Below are 14,043 nucleotides of genomic sequence, written 5' to 3'. Positions count from 1 at the left end.
CACTTTAACACAGATCCAACACATTATGCCATAAATAACATTGCTATGTGATGGATAAATATATATATTAGTAAAACAGTCTCTTGGGTGGATGTCTGTCATGTTTTGGCAGACCACGAGGTTCAGGAACTGGTTCTTAGGGGTACTAGAAGTGTCTTCCTGCACTCTGGTTGGTATTACATCAGGCAAAACCAACTCAGAAACTGTCTCAGGTTGTGTGGATGATTCTGTCATAACAGATTCCATAATTACAAGTTTAAGTCTTTAAGTTGGGCACGTCACTGTCCATACTCTCTGTGGTGAAAACAACAGGTACAGATTCCATACTCTAACTACATCTCGACAATAATTGGTCAACGTGCCGACACTAAATTGTTCATCGTCAGACTGTAGTGTATGAAATCGGACCTTTTTTGGCTAATATAATTGCTGGAGTCCATTTTTCACCTGAGGTGTAATTTATTGCAAGAACATGTTCCCCACTGTCAAAGACTCAGATTTTGGAATGTTGTTCTCTTCTAGCCACTTGTGTTTGATGTTGGTGCCTATCTCTGAAGTTGAAGGGGTGTCAAAAGGTTGAACTCTGTGCGTAGTTTTCTTTTGAACATCAGTATAAGCAAGTGAGCTTTGTGTTGTTGAATGCGCAGAGTTTCTGTATGTCATTAGAAAGCTATTGACATTAGAAAGTACGATAGGTAGAAAGCGTTTATCCCTTGAAAAATTCACTGCATGCTTCAATGATTGTACAAAGCGTTCAGCTAAGTCATTGGTAGTTGGATTGTATTGGGCAGATTTGACATGACAGACACCACACCGCTTCAGGTAGTCCTCAAATTAATCTGATGTGAACTGAATGCCATTATCGCTCGTGAGTTATTCAGGTCACAAATAGCTGGCCAAATTCGATTTCATGATGGCAACCTCTGGCCATTTCAAATGCATATCAACCAATACCATAAACAAGTGTCCTTTGACTTGTCCCACATAATCAACATGGAGTCTTTGGCATGGCCTAGTCGCTATTCGCATGAATGCAAAGGTTGTACTGAAGGTACACTTCTCAAAGCAGTGCAGGATAGGCATGACCCTAACTCCTCTCTATTTGGGTATCCAACTGGGGCCACCAGAAGTGTCTCCTCGCCAACTCCTTACTTCAAACTACATTGGGATGGCCCTTGTACAGGTGTTCAAGATTATACTTCATAGACACAATGGAATGATGAATCTAATACCCCACAACAGTACTCCATTTTCTCCTGTCAACTCAAGATACCTGGTAAAACAACGGTTAAGGTCTGGATTCTTTTTTTTTAATTCATGTCCAAGACCTTCCCCATCACTTGACCTGTTCAGGTGCATTTTCACACCTGAGAATACATTAATGGAACATTTTCCACATGAGACAGGTAGAATATATCGTTAAAATGTTCAGCAAATTTTTGCTTATCTTTTTGATCTAGTTGATCTTGCAGTGGTAGTCTAGACAAAGCATCCATGTTTGCATGCTGTTCAGACAATCATGATGTGGAGATGCCGTCGTTGACCTGAGCAAGGAGCTGTGCTCTGAAAGCTAGTGATTCAAACAAACCTGTTGGACTTTAACCTGGTGTTGTAAGGGAATCGTGTGCTGCCAAGATTAATGCCCAACGTTATACTCAACCGGCAGCGAGCGAACGGATCACCTTATATGACCCAAAAATTGTTGTTATGGGATGATGGTTAGCCATGAGAGTAAATGGATTTCCAAATAAATTATGGCGGCACCTTCAAATACCAAATTAATGCTGAGAACTTTTTTCTCAAGTTGAGCATAGTTAGACTCAGCGATAGTCAACTTCCTGAAAACAAATGCTATTGGTCGCTCTTCGCCTGAAGGCGTTATATGCAAGATAACTGCTCTAACCCCACAGGGTGATGCATCGCAAGCAAGCTGCAACTTCAGTTTTAGGTCATAATGGGCTAGTAACTCCGATTCCTGTAATTTGTTTTTGACATTTTGGTAAGCATCCTCACAATCTTTCGTCCAGAGCCAAGTTTGTTTGTTACAAATCAACGTGTGTAAAGGCGTCACTCTTGTTGCTAAGTGTGATACGAATTTTCCATCATAATTTAATCATCACAGAAAAGACCTTAACTGAATTATGTTCTGTGGTTGTGAAGCATCCAGTATCCCCGACATCTTCATTGGTTCTTTGTGAAGACTTCTTGATCAATGATCTGATCAAGATAGTGAATAGAAGATTTCAAACATTTGCCCTGAGATTATATAGTTGTAGCCTTACAAGAGTAGTTTCTAGGTTCTTTACATGTTCTACATCATTCAAATCTGTGATCAAAACGTCATCCATGTAGCATCCGATAGCCCACTCAAGATCCGATCCATCATACATTGGAAGAGACCAGTGCTGACATTATCCTGAACGGAAGCCTACGATACTGAAACAGACCCTTGTGTGTTAATATGGTCAATAACGGTTGAGAATCAATATCCATGTTCATTTGCAGATGTGGAAATGCTGGCATTAGACTGGGGTGAGCACAGTAAGGAGTCTTACAACACCAGGTTAAAGTCCAATAAAGTCTAACATTTGCAGATAGGCTTGGGGGAGATCAATTTTGCTAAATTTCTGGCCACCTGAGAGTGCTGCAAAAACATCTTCGACAAGTGGTGGAGTGTGATGATCAGTACATAATACAGGGTTGCTCACCATTTTGAAATCCTCGCATATTAGTAATGAACAATCCTTCTTTAAGACTGGGTTGGCCCATTTTAGTGCCCCATGTGCAACCTCCACAGCTCTACTCAGTACAACGGTAAGTGCAACTCACAGTTGTCTGATAGTTTTTTTTATTAAGCCCCTTTAACTTGCACGAGGGCTGCCGTGATCAACAGGATGATTCGCCAACGTCCCTCTACAAATTGTACAGTGACCACGAACTTACTTGAGAGTTATGTTTACTTTCCACAATTATGATTTTGCTTAGAAAGTCGACAACATTTCTCCCAACCTCACTTCCGCTGGTGTAGGGGCTGGGTCTCTGTCAATGATTCCTTCTTCTGGCTCACAAAATCGTCTTTTGAAGTTATCTTTCACTGAATTCTGTTTTGTGGCCCAGATCTCGTCATCGGTTTATCTTTTTCCATATTCGTTGTTGGAGCCACAAAGAAAAGAATCAGAGGTGACACATGTTGAGTTCGTATAACACAGAGCATGGGGTTTGTTTACAAGCTGTTGCTCAAACAGGGTATAATGATGAAATCCACAAAAGCCCAAAAAATGCTCCAATGACGTCATTGTGTAACACGTGACATTATGAAAATGAAAATCGCTTATTGTCACGAGTAGGCTTCAATGAAGTTACTGTGAAAAGCCCCTAGTCGCCACATTCCGGCGCCTGTCCGGGGAGGCTGGTACGGGAATCGAACCGTGCTTCTGGCCTGCTTGGTCTGCTTTAAAATCCAGCGATTTAGCTGAGTGAGCTAAACCAGCCCCATTATACCAGCTAATGGTGTTACTCTGATACATAAGAGCTATTAGGAGAGGGGAGAGGGAATAAAAACCTTTATATAGAATGTGAAATGCAATAATTGCATTCTCTCATTGTTTTCCTCGAGTCTTCAATTAAGTTCCATATACCATTACATTTCATCAAATCTCGGTTAGCCTGGAAGAGAATTATATGTTCTGCCTCAGTCAGTCAATTCCTGATACATCATCATGGAGCAAAGTATTTTTGACTTCTTTGTCTTATCATAAAATTTGGCAGAAAATAAAAAAAGTAATTACACTATTGTGACTCAAAATATTCTAAGGTATATCTTTATGATCATATTTTAATGTGACTAATTCATGAATAAAATAGGCCAATGAATACTTTATCCACATAGTAGGAATTTCAGATGCATAGCGAGTGACTACAGGTATAGTTTGCAACACTGCAATGTGTGTAATGTCATGCGGTTTAACTGTGAAGCTAATACCTTATTTATGCTCACATAGGTGAACTATTAAGGAAAGAAAGTGGAAGATTTGGATCCCGCTTGTGGCCATAAACAATGCAAATTTATTCTATTTCGAATAAATGAAATTCACAGCGAGCTTGCCTGCTTCCCTCCAATCCACTGCATTGCTTCCCTTCCTTGTGATGCTTTAACAGGATTTATATTGCATTCGACTTCTGTTCGGGTGATTGTAAAACAAAGCTGGAAAAGAAAATCTTCTGTTCAAAAGCCTGTTTTGTGCTAACCTAGTACACATAATAAAAAGATAACATTTTAGCTCCATTTAATGATGAGTAAGAGCAACTGAATCAGTGTAAGCTGAGTTGCAAGGCTTGTTTACGGGGACAGTGGCACAGCAGCAGATGGCTGGAAATCTGGCAGACTGGTGGCAGTTATGTTTTCCTCTCCCGTTTGGTGAAACCTGCTTCAGGGTATAAAGCAACAGTTTCCCCAGCAGGAGCTGGTGCCTTTGAATACTCGAAACTGGAGGGATGCAGCCAGTCTGATGAAAAACCTTCAGGATATGTGACAATGAGCACATTGACAAGATCTCCTCGAAGTGGATCTGCCACAAGCGCGAAGGTCCAAGATATCTGCCCGCCCAACCGTACCCGATCGTGACCCTGGCCCATGTTTCTGGGTCAGAGGTCATTACGCATGCATGGCAGCCTCACAGTGATAACTTGGAAGAGCTCATCATTGCACGGAAGGGAAATACAAATGCTCTCTGAATCATCCATTAAGGATAGCAACCAAGTTATGAGGAGAAATAAAACTCTGAAGAAGAAAGTTCAATTTAAACAAGAGGCTCAAGAGAAACCAACATTGCAGCACCCAGCAGGAAGGAGGTAAAGAAACAATGGACAGAAGTAGTTCCCTTCCCTCCTCTCTGACTTTGATGGTCTTCCGGTTACCCTCACTGCATGTAGTCACCTATCCTCTGGTATTGCCTGATGGTACTTTAGCATGGGGGCAGGAAAATTATCCTGGTTTTCTGCCTTGCCACCATTACTTAAACATTGTAGCACAGTCAATAGTCAGGCAGTTGAATTTTCTGCTAGGGCTAAAGCAGCAGAGGAAGATCTTTGGCAGTGTTCATAGAGATGGGAATCATACTGTCAGCCTTCCCACCTCAATCCTTACTTTTCTACCATGATGCTATTTATAATGTCTGTTAATTAAATAATTGTGACATTGAGATACTTGAGAAATATTTCATAGCGCATCAGCCCACAGCACAGATGCATTTTTAATAACCATAGAACAAGATTTATCATATTTGTCATTTTAAGTTACTGTGAAATGCATACCGGTATATAGTGAGAATTCTAATTAAATTTCCCAATGTCAGCATTGTTTTCTCCTTTACTCTAGTCATCCTTGGTGGTGTCCTGCACTGTGAATCATATACCTTCACCTTGACTTTTCAACAAAGTAAATCCAAATGACTCATCCATTTGTGGAGTCTAATTCAATCTGAGGTTTCTTACGTGACCTACATTTATGATCTTACATGAGTGTTATTTATACTGAGAAGGTGAGTTGTGCACATCAGATATCAATTCAGAGTGGAACATATCGAGTCAGCTTTGAATGTAAAGTGATTCATTTTCCCAGGCAGCTTGAGAAGCTAAAAGCTATTCCAACCACGAGCAGCCAGATGGAGACTAACCCTGTCAGATTTGCCAGTTGGAAGACAGCGATTGCATTGACAGCTGCAGTGGTTCCATATACGGACAGCTCACATTGAGTAAGTGTTAATCAGTATCTTTTTCACTCCTGGGTTTAGATCTTGGAACCTTAAACAAATGGAATTTTTCCAATGGGTTAAAAGAAAATTTATTCCAATTTCAGGGTTGAACTTCTCCTTGATCTAACGGGATGACAGTATTCCTGCCACACATCGACCTGTGTGCTTTCAGTTAGATTATGGTTGATTTGTATCAACTCCATTTATTCACCTTGGTTGTGTACCTTTTAATAACCTTACTCAACAAAAATTTACCACCTCACATGGAAATTGTTAATTGGCCCTACGTCATCATCGTTTTGTGGTGAGAGTTCAAGATTTCCACTCTCCTTTATGTGAAAAATTACTTCCCGATATCGACTCTGAAGCTCTAATTGTGAAGTTATGCTCCCCTGGTCTGGGTGCCCCCAACAGAGGAAATAGTTTGCCTCTATCTGCTCATTCACATCATTCAATTAATGTAAGCACCTCAATTAAAGCAACCATTAATCTTTTGTAGTCAAAGAAACACAAGCTTGGTCTATGCAACCTATCACCATAATTTAACCATTGCAGCCTGATATCATTCTGATAAATATGTTCTGCTTCCTAGCCTCCAAGGCCATTATATCGTTTGAGAGAAGTGTTGCCCAGAATTAAATGCAGTACTTCTGATCCAATCAAACCAGACATGAAGATTAACTTGGCTACTTGACATTCTATTCCCTCTCCTGCGCTAACTATAACTTTAGTGAAAAACTGAAGCCCCAGTACAGATACCTGGGGTATATGTCTTTTGCATAATCATTAAATGGGGTTGCTCAGCGGAATCAACCTTCCACGCTGGGCATGTCGGGTGTGCAATTAGGCTGCTGTATTTCACAATGCGACGTAAGCATCATGCACTTGGCGACGTGAATTCCGCATGGGACATAAACGTTCGGGATGGGGGGACCTGAATGGGGATAACCTCGCTGGTAGAATTATGGGTGCGGTTTAATGGCCATGTTGTGCTCAAGTGAGAATGGGATGATGATGTTAAACCATGGGAGAGACCTAAATCGAGATCCGCGCCACCAGCCAATCTAACCGGTCTGCTCGCGTTGGCAAAATCAGGATCCCACTTTAGCGTGGTGAGAAACGAATAATCACCACTTCAAACCAATCTCCATACAATTAACGCGGGCGACCCACTATCTAGCGGCCTCCGTGATCTAATGGCCTCCCATCCAAAATCAAAACAAGACAAAAATGGGAGTAAAAGCAGAACCTGTAAAGAAAATGGAAATAAAATTGCGGGGGCGGGGGAGGGGGGGGGGCAGATGCTATGGTCTGAAATATATGAATCAGTGTTGAGTCTGGAAGGCTGTAAAGTGCCTAAATGAAAGATGGGGTGCTGTTCGTCAAGCTCACATTGAGCTTCATTGGGACACTGTAGGAGGTTGAGAATAGAGAGATCGGTGTGAGAACAGTATAGAGTGTCACAGACAGAGTTTAGATGTTCTATTGTTATCTATCATCAAAGTGTTTTTTGTCTGAGGTTAGTCTAACTTTTTGTCCCAATTTAAACAATTTCAACATGTTTTTGTGAATTTAAAAATAAAGAAGATTATTTACAAGTACACACCTGTCCAGATGTTTACAAGCAATATCTCACACACATATCAATAGACTCAATGGCTGGACAAAGATGAAGAAAAAAAGCAATATGATTGCAAGTAACGATTATTTTAGTTTCTTTCAAAGCAGGCCTGCAGTTTCTCAGATGAATTTTTTTTTTTTTAAATTTAGATTATCCAATTATTTTTTCCAATTAAGGGGCAATTTAGCGTGGCCAATCCACCTACTCTACACATTTTTGGATTGTGGGGGCGAAACCCATGCAGACACGGGGAGAATATGCAAACTCCACACGGACAGTGACCCAGAGCCGGGATCGAACCTGGGACCTCAGCGCCGTGAGGCGGTTGTGCTAACCACTAGGCCACCGTGCTGCCCGTGTTTCTCAGATGAATTAATGGCTTGGCTGGAGTGGAGGTCTGATAAAGCTGAGGATTCTCTGTAAGCTATGAGTAGTTGATTGCCAGGTAGTCGTCTCTCTGGTGAACTTGAAGAAGGAACGGTTTGGGTAGAAATCATCCCCCAATTTTAAGGTATAGTTGTCCAGTAGCTGACTCAGTGGCTTTTCAGATGGTGTTTCTGATGATATCTATCATAGGCAGGGATTTTACGGCACCGTTCTGGCAGGATCCACCATGTGGGATGCGATGGCCCAGCCAAAAGTGCATTGACTCGTTTGGACTGGTCAATCCCAGCAGGGTGGAAATCCCTCCCATAATCTTTCTGATCAAAATACTTTCTGCTGCTAATTTTTTTAGAAGAACAAGTAATAAACAATAAACATATCTTACCTGAGATGAGTCGAAAATCTTTCTTCCAAAAACAGTGGTGAGTTAGGCTGATACACATCTTGTATTTTTCCTTTCACACTCTAGTGCTTCATGGAAAGGTGATGTGGGATGGAGAAGGACATTGAGGCTAATTGAGGAGCCGACCATGATATTACAGAGAGAATAGTCCCCTCAGAATGCTCAAAGGGGATATAAGGAAAGTGGGGAGGGGGGGGGTGGGGTTGATGTCGGGGGTGGGGAGAGCCAGAACATTGAACCGGCCTCAATCAGGCATGTGCTTCATTTCATAAAACCCCACACAGTGCATATTCCACACAGTCACCCGTGGTCGGAATCAAGCCCAGGTCCCTGGCACTGAGAGGCAGGAGTGCTAACCACTGTGCCGCCAGGATCTGTAGCTATACTGTTACCCACCCATAGGGGCTGGTTTAGCACACTGGGCTAAATCGCTGGCTTGTAAAGCAGACCAAGCAGGCCAGCAGCACGGTTTGATTCCCGTACCAGCCTCCCCGGACAGGCGCCGGAATGTAGCGACTAGGGGCTTTTCACAGTAACTTCATTTGAAGCCTACTCGTGACAATAAGCGATTTTCATTTTTTCATGTCATTTTAGTTGTTTGAGTATCAAGATGTCAAGTCTGAAGGAATCCCATTTCAGATGAGTATTCAGGGCTTCCAGTAGATCAACCGTCCATACCCATTATTACCTGCACAGGGACATCTGCAAGTAGAAGGGAACTTATCTTATGTTGACAAATATGTTATGCAGGCATCGGGTCCTCTCCAACATAAGCTGTTATGGCATCTGTATTCAGTGACGGCACTAGGGTTGCTGGCGCCCCGGGCAAGCTGAACTTCGGCGCCCTTGGGGGGGGCGGGACGGGGGCGGGGCTGGGGAGGGGGGGGCGGGGGCGGGGGGGCCCGAGGGGGGGGGCGGGGAACGAGGGGGGGGGACAGGCCCGGGGGGGGCGTACCCGAGGGGGGGCGGACCCGAGGGGGGGGCGGACCCGAGGGGGGGGCGGACCCGGGGGGGGGGCGGACCCGAGGGAGGGGGCGGATCCGAGGGGGGGCGGACCTGAGGGGGGGGCGGACCTGAGGGGGGGCGGACCCGAGGGGGGGGCGGACCCGAGGGGGGGGCGGACCCGAGGGTGGGGGAGCGGACCGAGCGGGGGGGGCGGACCGAAGGGGGGGCCGCCCTGGGGGAGGGCGGCCACCGCACATGCGCTGGTTGGCACCTGCCCAACTGCGCATGCGCGGGACCCGAGTCTCTGGCGCCCCCTAGCACATGGCGCCCCGGGCGACTGCCCGAGTTGCCGGTGCCTTGAGCTGGCCCTGTCTGTATTTGTTAATTGTATTTTTAGAGGCTCCTTCAAAAGCACCCGGATCACGCTGGATTTTTTAATTTTAATTTTATTTTTAATTTAGTATACCCAATTCATTTTTTTCCAACTAAGGGCCAATTTAGCGTGTTCTATCCACCTACCTTGCACATCTTTGGGTTGTGGGGCGAAACCCACGCAAATACGGGGAGAATGTGCAAACTCCACACGGACAGTGATCCAGAGCCGGGATCGAACCTGGGACCTCGGCACGGTTTCATTTTTAATTTGACCCATGATTGGTAGTTTGATGGAATGGACCATCCTCATGTTGTGAATGTATGGGGTCTTGATGGGCGGCATAATGTAACTGACGGCATCTACCAAGGTGTCATGAATCACATCTGTAGGTTCTGGCATACCTAGCTTTGCAGGATCTGATTTTACTTTTGCTATCATAGGCTACAAAAGTTAATTTTGTTCTGGCAGTGCTCTGTTAGCCATTTAAGCTTTTTTGTACCACATGGCAGCACATACCTCACAGCACCAGGGTTGCAGGTTCAATCCCGGCCTTGGGGGTGACTCTGTGGAGTTTGCACTTTCTCCCCATGTCTGCGTGGGTTTCCTCCGGCTGCTCCTGTTTCCTTTCACAGTCCAAAGATGTGCAGATGAGGTGGGTTGACTATGCTAAATTGCCCCTTAGTATCGAAACGATGTGCAGGTTAGGTGGGTTTATGGTGTTCATAGAATCATAGAATATACAGTGCAGAAGGAGACGATTCGGCCCATCGAGTCTGCACCGGCCCTTGGAAAGAGCATCCTACTTAAGCCCACACGCCCACCTATCCCCGTAACCCAGTAACTCACCTAGCCTTTTTTTGAACCCTATGTTATGGGAATAAAGCTGGGGAATGGGCCTCGGCAGGGTGCTCTTCCAGAGGGTTGATGCAGACTCGATGGGCCAAATGGCCTCGTTCTGCACTGTAGGAATTCTATAGTTCTATGCCTTCTTTTGATTGTAAGGATATACATAGCTTCCCTTTCTGCTCGGGTGATACTAATGGTTAAGACACGTTCCATTTTTGTTTTGTGTCACTAATATCCAACCCAGTCAGGTTGCCCAATGCATCTCATTGAATCCCCTGCCATCTTTGCAAATCCAGCCCCGGCAATAACATTTCGGCAACTTGCATTTGATTGATCAATTAGATCAGTACGTTGGTCACTCCAATGAATGCAAAACAATTAGGTTGATTGGTGATGCTAAATTACCACTTGGTGCCGTAGGCTCATGAGGTAGGACAGGAGATTGGGCCGAGAAAGGGTGCTATTTCGGAGGGTTGGTGCCGACTTGATGGGCCAAATGGCCTCCTTCTGCACTGGAGGGATTGTATGATGCTAACCCGATTGACTCTTTAAACTTAGGGTGGGATTCTCCCGTACCCCACAGGGCGGGGGGGTCCCAGCGGGACGGAGTGGCGTAAACTACTCCGGCGTCGGCCCGCCCCAAAGGTGCGGAATCCTCCGCACCTTCAGGGGCTAGGCCGGCGACGGTGTGGTTTGCGCCCCGCTGGCCGGCGTGGAAGACCTTTGGCGCCACGCCATCCGGGGCCGAAGGGACTTCGCCGGCCGGCGAGAGTCCGCGCATGCGCGGGTGCATCAGCGGCTGCTGACGTCATCCCTGCGCATGCGCAGAGCGAGGGTCACTTACGCATAGGCCATCGCGTAGGCTGACACGGCCGACATGTAGTAAAAGAGTGCCCCCACGGCACAAGCCTGCCCGCCGATCAGTGGGCCCTGATCGCAGGCCAGGCCACCGTGGGGGCACCCCCCGGGGCCAGATCGGCCTGCGCCCCCTCAGGACCCCGGAGCCCGCCCACGCCACCAGGTCCCGCCGGTAAGGGACCTAGTCTGATCCAGCCTGCGGGACCGGCAAAAAACCAGCGCGACTTCGGCCCATTGCGGGCCGGAGACCTCTGGCAGCCTCGGGGCCCATTGAGTCGCGCCGGTCCCCGCCATTCTCCGGGGCGGGCAGCGCGACCCGCGCCTCGCCGAATTTTGGGGGGGCGGGAGAATTTGGAGGACGGCGGGGGCGGAATTCACGCCGACCCCCGGCGATTCTCAGACCCGGCGGGGGGTCGGTGAATCCCGCCCATGATTTTTATCTTTTAAAGTTAGCAGAGAGTCAATTGTGCTAGTTGCCCTTTGCTAACAATCCAATTAAGTGGACACATTTAACCTGTAGGGTAACTGAGGGTATTCGTTGCAAGCACGTGTTACAAATTCTGGCTTCAAGGTAAGCAACTGATAGAAATTCTGTCCGTTAAAATTCAAATTAATAGTGTGAAAATAATTCAGGATGCAAACTGGTTAAGCCAACCTCCTTGTCTAAATTCCCAATACACACTCCTACTGTGTGATGCTCTGCATTTAAAACTATTTTCATTTATCTTTTCTTTCAAATGCTTTCAGTGGGTGAAAGAACCGAAAAGTTATTGGATGTCCTACTAACCTACTAAACATAACCAGAAGTTTTAGTAAGGTACAAAAAGGTACAAACTACATATTTTTGGTTGCATATTTCATGTTATCTTGGAACACAAATTCCACATTTAATTCAAAGAATCAGTATTGCAACACTGTTGTGACTAATCCACCTGCTATTGAATCCAATTATTGAAGGGATGCTGAAACCACTGTCTGGATTTACTTTAAATAATCCTTTAAAAATGCAAATGCAAGAAACTTACTCTTTCAGTTGCATGTTCTGTAATTTTTGTATTATTTTCCATATTTGCTATTTGTTTTATATTTAGATATTTACAAAATATAGGACCTCATTTTTATGTTTTATTTAAAAACTTTAAATTTTAAAGAAGATTTTAATAGTTGCTGCTGTGAATGGCCTATATAGTTGCTGCGACTGTTTGACATAATGGGTCCAATGGATTTATGAAAGAGTTCAAAGTTGTTTTGTGAATTTTAATGCTTTCTTAAATCTTTATATATTGAACACATAGTTCTGAGATGACAGTGCACTGAAAATAGCAATGAGTCATGGCCTGTTCTAAAACAGGATCCATAAATAAGCTACTTTGAGTATTCATGGAATCCCTACAGTGCAGAAGGAGGTCAATTGGCCTATCGAGTCTGCACCGATCTTCTGAAAGAGCACTCCACCCAAATCCATTCCATTTCCCTATCCCAATAAAAGGTCAAAGTTGCCATAGTCCCAGATGAGAATAGGCTGCTTTCCCCTTTTGAGGGGGAGAGCTGACTGATGGTGATTTAATCTGAGGATCACCACACCTCATGCGAAGGTTGAGAAGGAGAGACCTTCATGAATAACCTCAGCCGGTACGGGAATTGAACCCACACTGCTGGCATTGCTCTGCATCACGAACCAGCTGTCTAACCAAGGGTTGGTTTAGGGGGCTAAACCGGCCTCGTATTTCAATAACCCCTTAAACTAACACACAATCTTTGGACACTAAGGAGCAATTTAAAAAATAATAAATTTTAAAGTACCCAATTCTCTTTTTTTACAATTAAGGGACAATTAACATTTACCCTGCACATCTTTGGGTTATGGGGGTGCAACCCACACAGACACCGGGAGAATGTGCAAACTCCACACGGACAGTGACCCGGGGCCGGGATCGAACCTGGGTCCTTAATGCCATGAGGCAGCAGTGTAAGGAGCAATTTTAGCATGGCCAATCCACCTAACCTGCACCTCTTTGGACTGCGGGAGGAAACCCGAGCACCCGGAGAGGGAGAACGTGCAAATTCCATACAGTCACCTACGACTGGAATTGAACCAGTATCCGTGGGACTGTGTGGCAGCTGTGCCAGCCACTATGCCGCTGTGCCACCCCTATTGTATTGTATGACAGTTAACAATATCATGAAGGAATCGATTCAGAAATAATTTACACAAGAGAATTAGATAATATAGAGTACAATTCTCTTTCTATCTGCTTCGACCTGCAAATACATATGTTCACTATGCCTTCCCATAGAAGATGAAGTAAAATACCAAGAGGTTACAATTCAGATGATAGGGTTGTGATTGAAATTGAAAAGGTTTGAATAACTGATACAGGATATTGACCTGCTGACTTGCCATAATCTGATTCCCATGTGATTTGATTTGATTTCACCCCTCAATATACACAATAGGGCACGATCTAACGGGAGAAGTACTAAGTGTGATAGCGAGTGCGGGTTACCAGGAGCTTCCCGACGGCTGACCTGATTGGACTGTGACCAATATCTAACATTAATTAGGGCCGGAAATGATGTCCATGGGCTTCACAGTGGAAATGGCCCTCCCGCCAGTTGATTCACCTGAACGGCCCCAGACAGCCCCCCCCCCCCCCCCCACCACCACTAACAAGGGGGAGCAGCACATAAACCATTCCATCCGAACACATTCCGGACAGCACACAGCCATGGCACGAAGGACACCTGCTCCACATTTTGAGATGACGACCTGGCCAGGCTGTTGGACACTGTGGAGTTGGGTCGCAGGTATGACTGATGCCAAAGATCTGATGTCAACTCATCCTTGCGGCCCGCT

This window comes from Scyliorhinus canicula, chromosome 2 (assembly GCF_902713615.1).
Source record: "Scyliorhinus canicula chromosome 2, sScyCan1.1, whole genome shotgun sequence".
Taxonomy (NCBI): Eukaryota; Metazoa; Chordata; class Chondrichthyes; order Carcharhiniformes; family Scyliorhinidae; genus Scyliorhinus; species Scyliorhinus canicula.
The sequence above is the reverse complement of the archived record's forward strand: the minus strand, read 5'-3'. Positions refer to the sequence as shown.